A 13,919-nucleotide genomic window follows, 5' to 3' on the forward strand; every position below is an offset into this window, starting at 1 on the left:
TATCTGGACAAGGAATGTACATGCATCAAGTGGTTTCATTCAACTCTTATAACCTAATGCATCAATCATAAATACGTAAGTAAACATTTGTAAATTACTGGGAGACTTATAATGCTCCGGGGCTTGCCTCACAGAAAGGAAGTAGGACGATGGTCAGGGCACTCCGGAAGCTCTTCAGGGTTCTGCTCCACGCCTTCGGGAGCGGGGACTTGCGGATTCTCCTGCGGGTTCCCTTCCTCGGCTTCTTCGAATTCCAGCAACGTGATCTCTTCCTCCGATCCTAGATGCATGAGTATGGTATGAGTATTACGAATGCATAATGTTAACAAGTGCATCGCGTTGTTTGAGTAGGTGCATATCTCTTCTCGCTTACTACTTAACTACTCCTACAATGCATCGACTATGCCATAAACAGTATCTACCTTGTTTCACTCATAACTGGAGTTCTACAAATTCCAAAATCTAGTGATCCTGGACTTTCTGGAAAGCTTATCAAATTTTCTACAACTTTGTTATTAACCATTTTTACAGTCTACATTAGTTTCAACATGTAACTCATCATATTCTAGAATTAGTCCGGAAATGATTTAACATGCAATATAAAGTAAGAATACTTCTACTTTATGTAATCATTCACAATTTGACAACCTAGAACCTACCAACAGTTTAAGCATACCAAATATAGTTAAGATAATATAATGGTGAAGCCCAAACCATTTATTAAATTGCCTTTATTATTTTATTTAGATATCTAGGTTAAATAATAAATATATATCAGATGTGTTTAATAAATTCTCAAAAATTTACAGAGCCTTACTAATGCTATCAAAGGACTGCTATAAAAATTTCATGTCATTTTACTAAGTAGAACATCCTATACAAAAATGATAAGGAAGCAAGGCTTGAAATAGCATAAATGGAAAATCCTATTGAAAAGTGTCAAGCAACAGATTTCTTATTTTTCCTAACATCCATATGGTACTAGTATCATCTCCAATAAATCTCCTGAATTTTGGACTTATAATTAATTTATAAAAATTCATGCAAGGATTAACTATTTATAAAAGAAAAATCTATAACTATAGATCTACACATGCACTGGTTCTCAAATTTTTATCCAAGCTCATGTATGACAAGAATAGCCTACCACAAAAATTTCATAATTTTTGGAGCACAGGAACTCTAGATATAAAATAAACAAATTTGAATGCATTCAAAAGCACATTTGAAATCCCTATTTAAATCTCCTGAAATTTCTACTGTTGAAACCAAGAACATATTTTCCTTAAATACTACACTTCCTAAGCAACACTACAAAATTTATTTCACAATTTTTGGAGCTACCAAACTAAATATACAAAAATAACAAAACACTTGAAATTAGGGTTTAAATCTGAAAAGAATGAACTAGCCTCCTAATACTAGTCACTGGCAACAGGGACCCACCGGTCAGCCGGACCCACATGTCATCGACTGTAAACAGGGGAGACGGTGGCGTTCGACGCGGCACGGCCCTAGCTCGTCGCCGGTGAACCCGCCGGCGGTAGCGACTACACCTACGTGGTCTACCCAATCACCCGCACCCGGTGGTGGCCTTCGCATGGATGGAAGGAGCACCGAAGCACTTCACCGCCGACCATGGCGGACGGCTGCGATGGCACGGCGGGGCGGAACAATGGCAAACGCCGGTGACGACCTCGGTGACTCGATCACAGGCTCGGACAAGCACTGGTGTACTACGGCGGTCCTAGCGCACCAACTATCACGCAGGAATGGTGGACTACCACGGCGCGGCCATGACGACGGCCATGGCGGAGCTCTGGCAGAGACACACCCGCGGTGGCGCAAAGCGAAGCACGGCTTACCAATGGCGCGGCTGTGGGCGCAGCAAGGTGGGAACGGTGGAGTAGGGTGCGGCGGAGCTGTGAGTGCGGCCAATTGGAGGCTGGGGTGGCGGTGAATGCGGGCGAGCTCGACGGGGCGGCTGCGACGGCGATGGCGAGCGCAGTGAGCAAAGGAGCGCGAGTAGGCGAGTGGGAGCGAAAGGCCGGCTCAGTGGCGACTTAAGCGCGTCCCTGGTGGCTTGCTGGCCGTCGATGCCTGACGAGCGGGCCCAGCGCCGGCGTGCGGCCTCCAGATGGTGCGCGCGGCCATTACCGGCCACCACGCGGCGGGCAGCGCCTGCGAACGGTCGGCCACTGAACATTTGATTCAGCTCGTTCAGACACCCGAAGCCGAGCCTGACGCCGAGTTTTCACGATGATACAACGGCTAATCCAAGGCTCCAAAGCGTAAACCATCTTAACAAAAATCCTAGCCCTATGTACCAGCTTCAACTTTTATTAAGAGAGTAAGCTCTGATTCGCAACAGAAACGTGGAAAAATCGTGCTCAAGGTGGGCTTGTCAGGCTGTCAGGGATCTAGACTTAGAAAATTTTTCTTAAGTGTTGCAATGAGTGTTTTACTGATTTTTGTGACCCAATTTCAAACATGTTAGGAGCTTAGTCAGTCAAAGACCCAAAAATCAAAGTTGTTCCTTATGTCAAACACTACAACTTTGCTTTAGTGAACTCCTCCATGCAAGGTTCCTAACACCTAGTTCAACTTTAGTCAAACATGTCACTTTGAAATCAAGATACACATTCAAACCATGGCTAAATGACCAAACTAGCCCTAGCACTAAATACCAAAGTTGTTCATGATGATACTCTAAGCATGTTAAAACAATTTGCAAGGTCATTTAAGCATTTCAAGTAGTAGTCACTCATATAGCTATTTAGTTCAACACATGAAATATCACTTAAGTGCTTGATCATGAAATATGGCCTTCATGAACAAGGTTCCTCTTGTTAACCTAAGTGTGGCTAAAGTGTTGTAGTGACTAGCATTACCCACTTGCATTCATTTATACATGATCATATGCATATGTTCTAAGAAACATGAAATAACAAGAAATGTTTCATATGTTTTGATCAAATGTTTCAATTGTAAATGATGATTTATGAATGCTTGATGCTCATGCTCATGTTATGCAAGTCAAGTTATGCAAGGCTAACACCCGAGGTGTTACAGCCCCTCCCCCTTATAAAAATCTCGTCCCGAGATTTGCAAGACCTACCATTCTTGGAAAAAGGCGGGATAAACTTCTTGCAGATAATCTTCTCTTTCCCATGTAGCATCTTGTTCACTATGATTGTTCCACACCACCTTATAGAACTTAATGATCTTACTCCTTGTTACTCTCTCCATCATTTCTAATACTCGAATTGGCTTTTCTTCATAAGTCAAATCCGATTGAAGCTGCACGTTGGTGGGTGCAATAGCTTCTTCCGGTACTCGAAGACATTTCTTTAGCTGAGAAACATGGAACACATCAAAGATTGCACTCATCTCTGGTGGTAGTTGTAGCTTATACGCAACATTTCCTTTTCGTTCCAAGATTTTGTATGGCCCTACATATCTTGGTGAAAGCTTCTTTTTCATCCCAAATCTCTTCACACCTTTCATGGGTGATACTCTTAAGTACACATAGTCACCTACTTCAAAAGTTAGTGGTCTTCTTCTTCTATCGGCATAACTCTTCTGTCTTGATTGAGCTGCCTTCATGTGTTGTTGGATGATACGTACTTGTTCTTCGGCTTCATTGACAAAATCAATACCAAAATATCTCCTTTCACCGGGCTCAATCCAATTCAATGGAGTTCTGCACTTTCTGCCATACAAGGCTTCAAATGGGGCCATCTTGATACTCGCTTGATAACTGTTGTTATAGGAGAATTCAGCTAACGGTAACCATTTCTCCCATGACCCTTTTGAAGATATAACACAAGCCCTAAGTAAATCTTCTAGGATTTGGTTTACTCTCTCTGTCTGTCCTGAAGTTTGCGGATGATAAGCTGAACTTCTGATTAGCTTGGTTCCCTAAAGCTTGGTGTAAGTGTTCCCAGAAACGAGCTATGAACTGCGGTCCTCTATCTGATATTATGGTCCGGGGTACTCCATGCAACTTCACGATCTGGGAAACATATAACTCAGAATATTTACCCGCGTGATATGTTGTGTGAACTGGTACAAAATGGGCTGACTTTGTGAGACGATCAACAATGACCCAGATTGAATCGTGACCTTGGGGCGTCGTTGGAAGGCCTGTGATAAAGTCCATACTGATCTCCTCCCATTTCCATCCTGGAATAGGCAATGGCTGAAGTAATCCAGCGGTTTTCATATGGACGGCTTTCACTCTGCTGCAGTTATCACATCTAGCAACATAGGCTGCGATCTCTTTCTTCATCTTAGTCCACCAAAAACGATTTCTTAGATCTTGATACATTTTACTACTACCCGGGTGGATAGACAATTTGGACGAGTGAGCTTCTTCTAAAATCTGATTCCTTAGCTCACGGTCTTTCGGCACCACTAGCCGGTCCTCAAACCATAATACACCTCTTTCGTCCAATCTAAAGTGTTTTGTTTCTTGCTCTTGCATTTTTCTCTTGATGTGACTTATTCCTACATCTGTCTGCTGTAGCTCTATGATTCGGCTCTCAAGCGAACAACTGATTGTGATATTGTGGAGTACGGCAGGATGTAACAAGTTGAATCCATCTTCCAATAGTGCTTCCATAGTGTTGCAATGGGACTTCCGACTAAGTGCATCAGCTACTACATTTGCTTTACCCGGATGGTAATGCACTTCCAAATTATAGTCCTTAATCAATTCCAACCATCTACGTTGTCTCATGTTCAGTTCTGGCTGGGTAAAGATATACTTGAGGCTTTTGTGGTCAGTATAGATATGACATACATTGCCCAACAAGTAATGTCTCCATATCTTTAGTGCATGGACAACGGCTGCAAGTTCCAAATCATGTGTAGGGTAGTTGGCTTCATGTTTTCTCAGTTGCCGAGAGGCATATGCAATTACTCTCCCTTCTTGCATAAGTACACATCCCAAACCTATTCCTGATGCATCACAAAATACATCAAAAGGCTTTTCAATGTCTGGTTGTGCTAGCACTGGTGCTGTAGTCAACAAGGTTCTGAGGGTGTGAAAAGCTGTTTCACATTCTGGTGTCCACTTGTATTTCTCATCTTTCTGAAGTAGTCTGGTCATAGGCTTAGCTATCTTTGAGAAGTCTGGAATAAACCGACGATAGTATCCTGCTAACCCTAGGAAACTCCGAACTTCATGCACCGAAGTTGGGGCTTTCCAATCCATGACCTCTTGCACCTTTGATGGGTCTACTGAGATTCCATCTCTGGATAAAATGTGACCTAAGAAAGGTACTTTGCTCATCCAGAATTCACATTTACTAAACTTGGCATAAAGCTTATGTTCCCTGAGTCTGGATAGGACAATCCGCAGATGCTCTTCATGATCTGACTCAGTTTCCGAATAAATCAATATGTCATCGATAAACACGACCACGAACTTATCAAGTTCGGGCATGAATACCGAGTTCATTAGGTACATAAAGTAGGCTGGAGCATTTGTTAGTCCGAAAGACATAACCAAATACTCGTATAAGCCGTACCTAGTAGAGAAGGCAGTCTTCGGTATATCCTCCGGTCTGATCTTTATCTGATGGTAACCTGATCTTAAGTCAATTTTGGAGAATACTTTTGCCTTCGCTAGCTGATCGAACAAGATGTCGATGCGGGGTAACGGATATTTGTTCTTGATGGTCACAGCATTTAGTGGTCTGTAATCTACACACATCCTTAGTGACTTATCCTTCTTTTTCACAAACAATGCTGGACATCCCCACGGAGATGAGCTAGGCTGGATAAGACCTTTGTCCAATAGATCTTGCAATTGAACCTTGAGTTCTGCTAACTCATTGGGTGGCATTCTATAGGGCCTTCTGGATATGGGTGCGGTACCTGGCACTAATTCGATCTTAAATTCCACATCCCTATCCGGTGGTAGACCTGGTAATTCCTCTGGAAATACATCCGGAAACTCACAAACCACTGGGATATCACATATGGTGGTGGCTTGGATAGCACAGGCTAAATGTTGGGGTTCGAAATCGCGGGAGAGTGGAACTAGAAAAGCATTCCCTCCCGTGGGTTCTCTCAACATGATAGTACGGGTGCTAGTGTCAATAAGAGCACCATGATACTTCATCCAATTCATGCCTAAGATTACACTTATCGACAATCCCGGCAATATTATCAAATCTGTGGTGTACTCCCGCCCTTGTATCAAGATGAGTACATTTTTGACTATCTTTTTGGTAGTAACAGTTCCCCCTGCTGAACTTATGTTAAAACCCCCTTTACTTACTTCAATTATTTCTTGATCATGTCTAGATGCAAATGCTTGACTCATAAATGAATGAGAAGCTCCTGAATCAAATAAAACAACAGCGGGGTGTTTGTTGACAAGAAACATACCGGCCGTGACAACTTCTCCGGCGGGCACTTCCTCCACAGCGGTATAATGCACTTGTCCCTGACGTGCCCTGGCATTCATCTGCCTTTGATTGTTCTGATTTGGGTTGCCATTCCTCTTGGGGTGGGGGCACTCCTTGGACCAATGACCTAGTTGGTTGCAGTTGAAACAAGGTTGATTACTTTTGAATCCGGTGGAGCTGTCCTGATTACCATTCCCTTTTGGTAAGGCAATAGTGAACGCCTTACGAAACGGTTTCTGTGGCCTGTTATTCTGAGCTTTCGGTGGTGGAGGCCTGAACTTGGATGCAGGTGGACGAAATGGTGGCCTAGCTGCGATAGGCGCTTTTGACTGAAAAGATCCGGATGCACTGGCCTCATATGCCCTCTTGCGACCCTTAGCAACTGCATGCAGGTTGTTGTGGTTTTCTTGGGTCAAGGCATCACTAATAAACTCATTGTACGTGGCACATCGAGAATTTGCCATAGTCTTCATTAGTTTGGTACCCAACCCTCGCTTGAAACTCTCAATCTTTTTCTCTTCAGTATCCACGAAACTTGGAGCATATCTTGACAAGTTGTTGAATGCGTGCATATATTCTGTGAGTGACTTGGTTCCCTGAGTGAGCCTCATAAATTCTGCTGCTTTCATGCGCATCAGGCCCGGGGGAATATGGTGTCCCCTAAAAGCCAGCTTGAATTGATCCCAGGTCACTCTCGCATTAGCAGGCAGAGACGACAGAAAGTGCGTCCACCAGATTCCTGCTGGTCCTTGCAGCTGATGAGAAGCATATTCAGCTTTGAGGTGCTCGGTGACCCTTAGCAGACGAAATTTCTGCTCGATGGTATTCAGCCACTCATCGGCCTGCAGTGGTTCCTCAGCCACTTTGAAGATCGGAGGCTTCGTGTCCAGAAACTCCTTGAATGTACTGTGCTGATTTGGCTCGGCCCCTGGTTGCTGTGGGTGGCCACGAGCAGTGTTTTGCGCGATGAGGCGCAAGGCTTCTTCCATTGTCCTCTGGCTACCCAAGAACTGGGTAAAGAACTCCTGAGCAGACGGTGGCGGTGGGGGTGGCAAGTCATCATGGTTGCCATCCTGGCTGCTGCTAGCTCCTGCACGGGTGCGCGTCATCTGCGAAGTTGCAACAATAAGCGATTATGGGTCGATGCCAAGAGATTGCAGACGAATTAGGTACTCATGCCAAACTGAAATTACTGGAGAAAAATTCTCGAAAGCACAATAAAAACAGAGGCATAATCATTCATTCTCGCAACATGACATCGCCAATTTGACCACTTATCGTGCTCATAACGCATGCAAGTTAAAGCGTGATGACCGACAAGGAACTAAAATTGCATTAACGTTTACCCAAACGTGCGATTAGCATTACATGATAGTCTGGTTACTAATGCCAACTTGGAACTACAGGTCCATTACATAAATAAAGGTGATACATTAGTCTTCCCACTACACGCTAAGTGATCTAATCCTCATCATGATCACTATCGAGGTCAGATGCAGAATCATCTTCTTCCCCAGGTTCTACTTCTTCTTCAGGTGCCACTTCTTCTTCTTCCTCGTACCCTTCTAGATCCATTTCTGCGGCTCCAGGTGGTACATAAGGGTGGAGCTGATTGTGCAGTAGGTGAACTTCTTCATGCAGATTATCATTGTATCCCTCCGCATTGGCCAGCTGTTGTTCCAGCTCAAACTGTCGAGCTCTCAGGACATCTTCCCTGGACCAGGCTGCATTCCGCTGATGAGTTAACCTAGTCATCTCCTTCGGTGAGCCTTTCAATCTCGGCGTCGTGCTCCCTCTGAAGCTGACGTCGGTCCTCGCGGGCATGACCAAGAGCACCAGACACACGTCTGAGGCTACCTTCAACTTCCATCCAACACTCTCATCATTGCGAAACATGGCGCTCATTGCAGGGCTATCGCTGTTCTGCCCTTCTGCTGCACCAATTTCCAAGGGTCTTCCTCTAGCCTGCCGCCATGAGTCAGTGAAGGGATTACCTCTTGGAAAGACTCCAACCAAAGCGGCTGCCAGCTCCTGAGGAAAACGATCCATGATATCCCTCAGGATCCCAAAAGCTGCCCTGCCAGCTGCTTCTTCAGCAGTCCTACCAGTCGACTCATAACACCAGCCTGTCCACTCAGAATCGTCACCTCGGGGACGGACAACGGCCTCCACAGTAACTAAGAGACCTTCCCCCAACCGCTCATTCGCCCAGAAGTAGCGGGGTTCCATCCCATCAGGATAGCCTACATAGCTGAGCACTCTCCACAAGAGGGTAGGCATCCCAAACTCTCCAAGGAACGTGTGACGTTGACGGGTACGTGGAGCAAGCTGACGGCTAGGAGCTCTACCTCCGGTGGACTTGCGAGCAGTCTGCTTGGTGCGTGCCATCTGCACCATCAACATGTACCCTTTGGTGAGACAATGCCATAATGGATAAGAGTTACATAACCGAGTAAGAATCTTATAAGGGGAGGAACAATTGTAATTATGTGAATGGTATTTTAACATGATGCATGCTCGTGCCGTACGTCCTCACAAACTTAGGAAAAATTTGTTTCTAACGGTAGACACGGTGGCATACATACGTTCTCTCATAATAGCGTAACTAGTCGAGCTACACGTTTCGTTGTTAGTGTACCTGCATAAAATTTCATTTCAGCCCTAAACCCATAAAGAATATGCAGAATGTAATTGTAAATACTTCCATATATGTATCCCCATACATATACTTCCGTATCAATCTACCCAACAATAATTTAAACCCACAATTAAATACGTACCATGTACACATGCAAGCATGTATACATAGCCGTACCAAAGCTAACTCTTCCCGACCGCACGCTCACATCTTGCGGTCATACACTCATCTTACCTTGGCGTAGAGGCATTTGATCCATACATTACCACTCAAGTGAATGGCATCCATACTATAGCACGCCGTATGGACGACGAAGTAAAAACCCCCATGTTAGTACTTAAATAGCCACCTAATAGTCCTTAATCTGGGCATAAGGAAGGTGATCATTGGCACACTTTAGATTTCAAATACCTATTATATAACTATTAGTTGTTAGAGAAGGGTTTTTGGAAAACAAAAACTTTTGTTTTAAATACACTTGTGACAATTAACGTTGAATCTTGCTCTGATGCCAGCTGTCGCAGAACCGACCAATTTATAAGAATACAAGTATAATGGCAATCCGCAAGCGGTCGCACTGTCATACTTGAACCCATATAAACCCGGTAGTCCGTCGAGTACCACGACGGGTCTCGATAAACGATTTACAACAACCAAGATCGTACAGGATTCAACATACATGCCACATATTACATAAAGTTCACAGATACGTTTCATCATCAGAGTACGAATAAAAGTTATTACAAAACAAGTTTGATAAACAAAGCGGAAGCAAATAAGTTCGAGATAAAGTTTTCCAACATAGTTTACTACAGTGCCAAACCAGATCACGGTCCACAAAAGCAAGGATAGGAATTACTAAGGAAGCCTGCCCAAGGCTTACTCCTCATCCACAGCGGGATAGAAGCAACTCTTGCAATAACCATGATACACAGTGCCATCTGCAACAATGGGAAAATAAACCCTGAGTACGAGAAGGTACTCAGCTAGACTTACCCGTCATGAACCAGAAATAAAATGACTCCAAGGATTATGCACGGCTGTATAAGTGGGCGTAACTTGACAACATTTTGCGAAAAGGCAATTAACCGTTGTACAGTTGTGATTCTTTTATCAAGTTAATTATAACTATCCATTTCTAGGTTAGCAACTATCCTATGCCAAACATGTGGTATATTATTTAGAATCATACAATAGTAACCATAGCAAGTATTGTAATTCCATATTCATTTGAACCATCATGTTTCATAACACAGTTACTACGATGTTGGAGCTAGCCAAGTTTCTCACTATCCGGGAGAGACGGCGATTCGAATCGATTTCAACCAGCTGGGAATTTATTCCTAACACAAACCCAGATCTATCAGCCACGATAGTCTTAGGTCACCTTTGGTACAACTCCGGTACACATTTCGCGGGTTCGTACTGCGCCGCACAATCTGGAACACCAGATGCCAGGATGCTCAGGCCAAACCTGCCCTTGGGCTCAGTCTGATCGTTCCCCGGAAGGAGCGCACAACAGAACGATTCCCGGCCTGAGTTGAATTACTCGGCTTCGCGGTCGGAACGAGTTATCCGGCCAGCTAAGTGAGAGGCATGCGTTCAATCTTGTCAGAAGTTCCAACAACGGTACGGTCCTTGATCGACACAGACGGGGATAAGTCCACACCCAAGACCTCCATGCCTTGTTGTTTCCCTATCGACCTCCCGTCCGGTCTCAATTTACTTTTACCACATGGTTCTGTTCCACGATAGCAGATATAGCCAACCGTGCTCCTGGTATCCACCTATATCTCGCAGGTGACAGGACATCACCCGACTTCTACCGGTCTAAGCATGGCTAAGCATAAATTCGATCCTGGACCTATACCGGTTAAAGGGTTAATATCTGGACAAGGAATGTACATGCATCAAGTGGTTTCATTCAACTCTTATAACCTAATGCATCAATCATAAATACGTAAGTAAACATTTGTAAATTACTGGGAGACTTATAATGCTCCGGGGCTTGCCTCGCAGAAAGGAAGTAGGACAATGGTCAGGGCACTCCGGAAGCTCTTCAGGGTTCTGCTCCACGCCTTCGGGAGCGGGGACTTGCGGATTCTCCTGCGGGTTCCCTTCCTCGGCTTCTTCGAATTCCAGCAACGTGATCTCTTCCTCCGATCCTAGATGCATGAGTATGGTATGAGTATTACGAATGCATAATGTTAACAAGTGCATCGCGTTGTTTGAGTAGGTGCATATCTCTTCTCGCTTACTACTTAACTACTCCTACAATGCATCGACTATGCCATAAATAGTATCTACCTGTTTCACTCATAACTAGAGTTCTACAAATTCCAAATCTAGTGATCCTGGACTTTCTGGAAAGCTTATCAAATTTTCTACAACTTTGTTATTAACCATTTTTACAGTCTACATTAGTTTCAACATGTAACTCATCATATTCTAGAATTAGTCCGGAAATGATTTAACATGCAATATAAAGTAAGAATACTTCTACTTTATGTAATCATTCACAATTTGACAACCTAGAACCTACCAACAGTTTAAGCATACCAAATATAGTTAAGATAATATAATGGTGAAGCCCAAACCATTTATTAAATTGCCTTTATTATTTTATTTAGATATCTAGGTTAAATAATAAATATATATCAGATGTGTTTAATAAATTCTCAAAAATTTACAGAGCCTTACTAATGCTATCAAAGGACTGCTATAAAAATTTCATGTCATTTTACTAAGTAGAACATCCTATACAAAAATGATAAGGAAGCAAGGCTTGAAATAGCATAAATGGAAAATCCTATTGAAAAGTGTCAAGCAACAGATTTCTTATTTTTCCTAACATCCATATGGTACTAGTATCATCTCCAATAAATCTCCTGAATTTTGGACTTATAATTAATTTATAAAAATTCATGCAAGGATTAACTATTTATAAAAGAAAAATCTATAACTATAGATCTACACATGCACTGGTTCTCAAATTTTTATCCAAGCTCATGTATGACAAGAATAGCCTACCACAAAAATTTCATAATTTTTGGAGCACAGGAACTCTAGATATAAAATAAACAAATTTGAATGCATTCAAAAGCACATTTGAAATCCCTATTTAAATCTCCTGAAATTTCTACTGTTGAAACCAAGAACATATTTTCCTTAAATACTACACTTCCTAAGCAACACTACAAAATTTATTTCACAATTTTTGGAGCTACCAAACTAAATATACAAAAATAACAAAACACTTGAAATTAGGGTTTAAATCTGAAAAAAATGAACTAGCCTCCTAATACTAGTCACTGGCAACAGGGACCCACCGGTCAGCCGGACCCACATGTCATCGACTGTAAACAGGGGAGACGGTGGCGTTCGACGCGGCACGGCCCTAGCTCGTCGTCGGTGAACCCGCCGGCGGTAGCGACTACACCTACGTGGTCTACCCAATCACCCGCACCCGGTGGTGGCCTTCGCATGGATGGAAGGAGCACCGAAGCACTTCACCGCCGACCATGGCGGACGGCTGCGATGGCACGGCGGGGCGGAACAATGGCAAACGCCGGTGACGACCTTGGTGACTCGATCACAGGCTCGGACAAGCACTGGTGTACTACGGCGGTCCTAGCGCACCAACTATCACGCGGAATGGTGGACTACCACGGCGCGGCCATGACGACGGCCATGGCGGAGCTCTGGCAGAGACACACCCGCGGTGGCGCAAAGCGAAGCACGGCTTACTAATGGCGCGGCTGTGGGCGCAGCAAGGTGGGAACGGTGGAGTAGGGTGCGGCGGAGCTGTGAGTGCGGCCAATTGGAGGCTGGGGTGGCGGTGAATGCGGGCGAGCTCGACGGGGCGGCTGCGACGGCGATGGCGAGCGCAGTGAGCAAAGGAGCGCGAGTAGGCGAGTGGGAGCGAAAGGCCGGCTCAGTGGCGACTTAAGCGCGTCCCTGGTGGCTTGCTGGCCGTCGATGCCTGACGAGTGGGCCCAGCGCCGGCGTGCGGCCTCCAGATGGTGCGCGCGGCCATTACCGGCCACCACGCGGCGGGCAACGCCTGCGAACGGTCGGCCACTGAACATTTGATTCAGCTCGTTCAGACACCCGAAGCTGAGCCTGACGCCGAGTTTTCACGATGATACAACGGCTAATCCAAGGCTCCAAAGCGTAAACCATCTTAACAAAAATCCTAGCCCTATGTACCAGCTTCAACTTTTATTAAGAGAGTAAGCTCTGATTCGCAACAGAAACGTGGAAAAATCATGCTCAAGGTGGGCTTGTCAGGCTGTCAGGGATCTAGACTTAGAAAATTTTTCTTAAGTGTTGCAATGAGTGTTTTACTGATTTTTGTGACCCAATTTCAAACATGTTAGGAGCTTAGTCAGTCAAAGACCCAAAAATCAAAGTTATTCCTTATGTCAAACACTACAACTTTGCTTTAGTGAACTCCTCCATGCAAGGTTCCTAACACCTAGTTCAACTTTAGTCAAACATGTCACTTTGAAATCAAGATACACATTCAAACCATGGCTAAATGACCAAACTAGCCCTAGCACTAAATACCAAAGTTGTTCATGATGATACTCTAAGCATGTTAAAACAATTTGCAAGGTCATTTAAGCATTTCAAGTAGTAGTCACTCATATAGCTATTTAGTTCAACACATGAAATATCACTTAAGTGCTTGATCATGAAATATGGCCTTCATGAACAAGGTTCCTCTTGTTAACCTAAGTGTGGCTAAAGTGTTGTAGTGACTAGCATTACCCACTTGCATTCATTTATACATGATCATATGCATATGTTCTAAGAAACATGAAATAACAAGAAATGTTTCATATGTTTTGATCAAATGT

The sequence above is a fragment of the Miscanthus floridulus genome, chromosome 5 (genome assembly GCF_019320115.1).
Source record: "Miscanthus floridulus cultivar M001 chromosome 5, ASM1932011v1, whole genome shotgun sequence".
NCBI classification, from domain to species: domain Eukaryota; kingdom Viridiplantae; phylum Streptophyta; class Magnoliopsida; order Poales; family Poaceae; genus Miscanthus; species Miscanthus floridulus.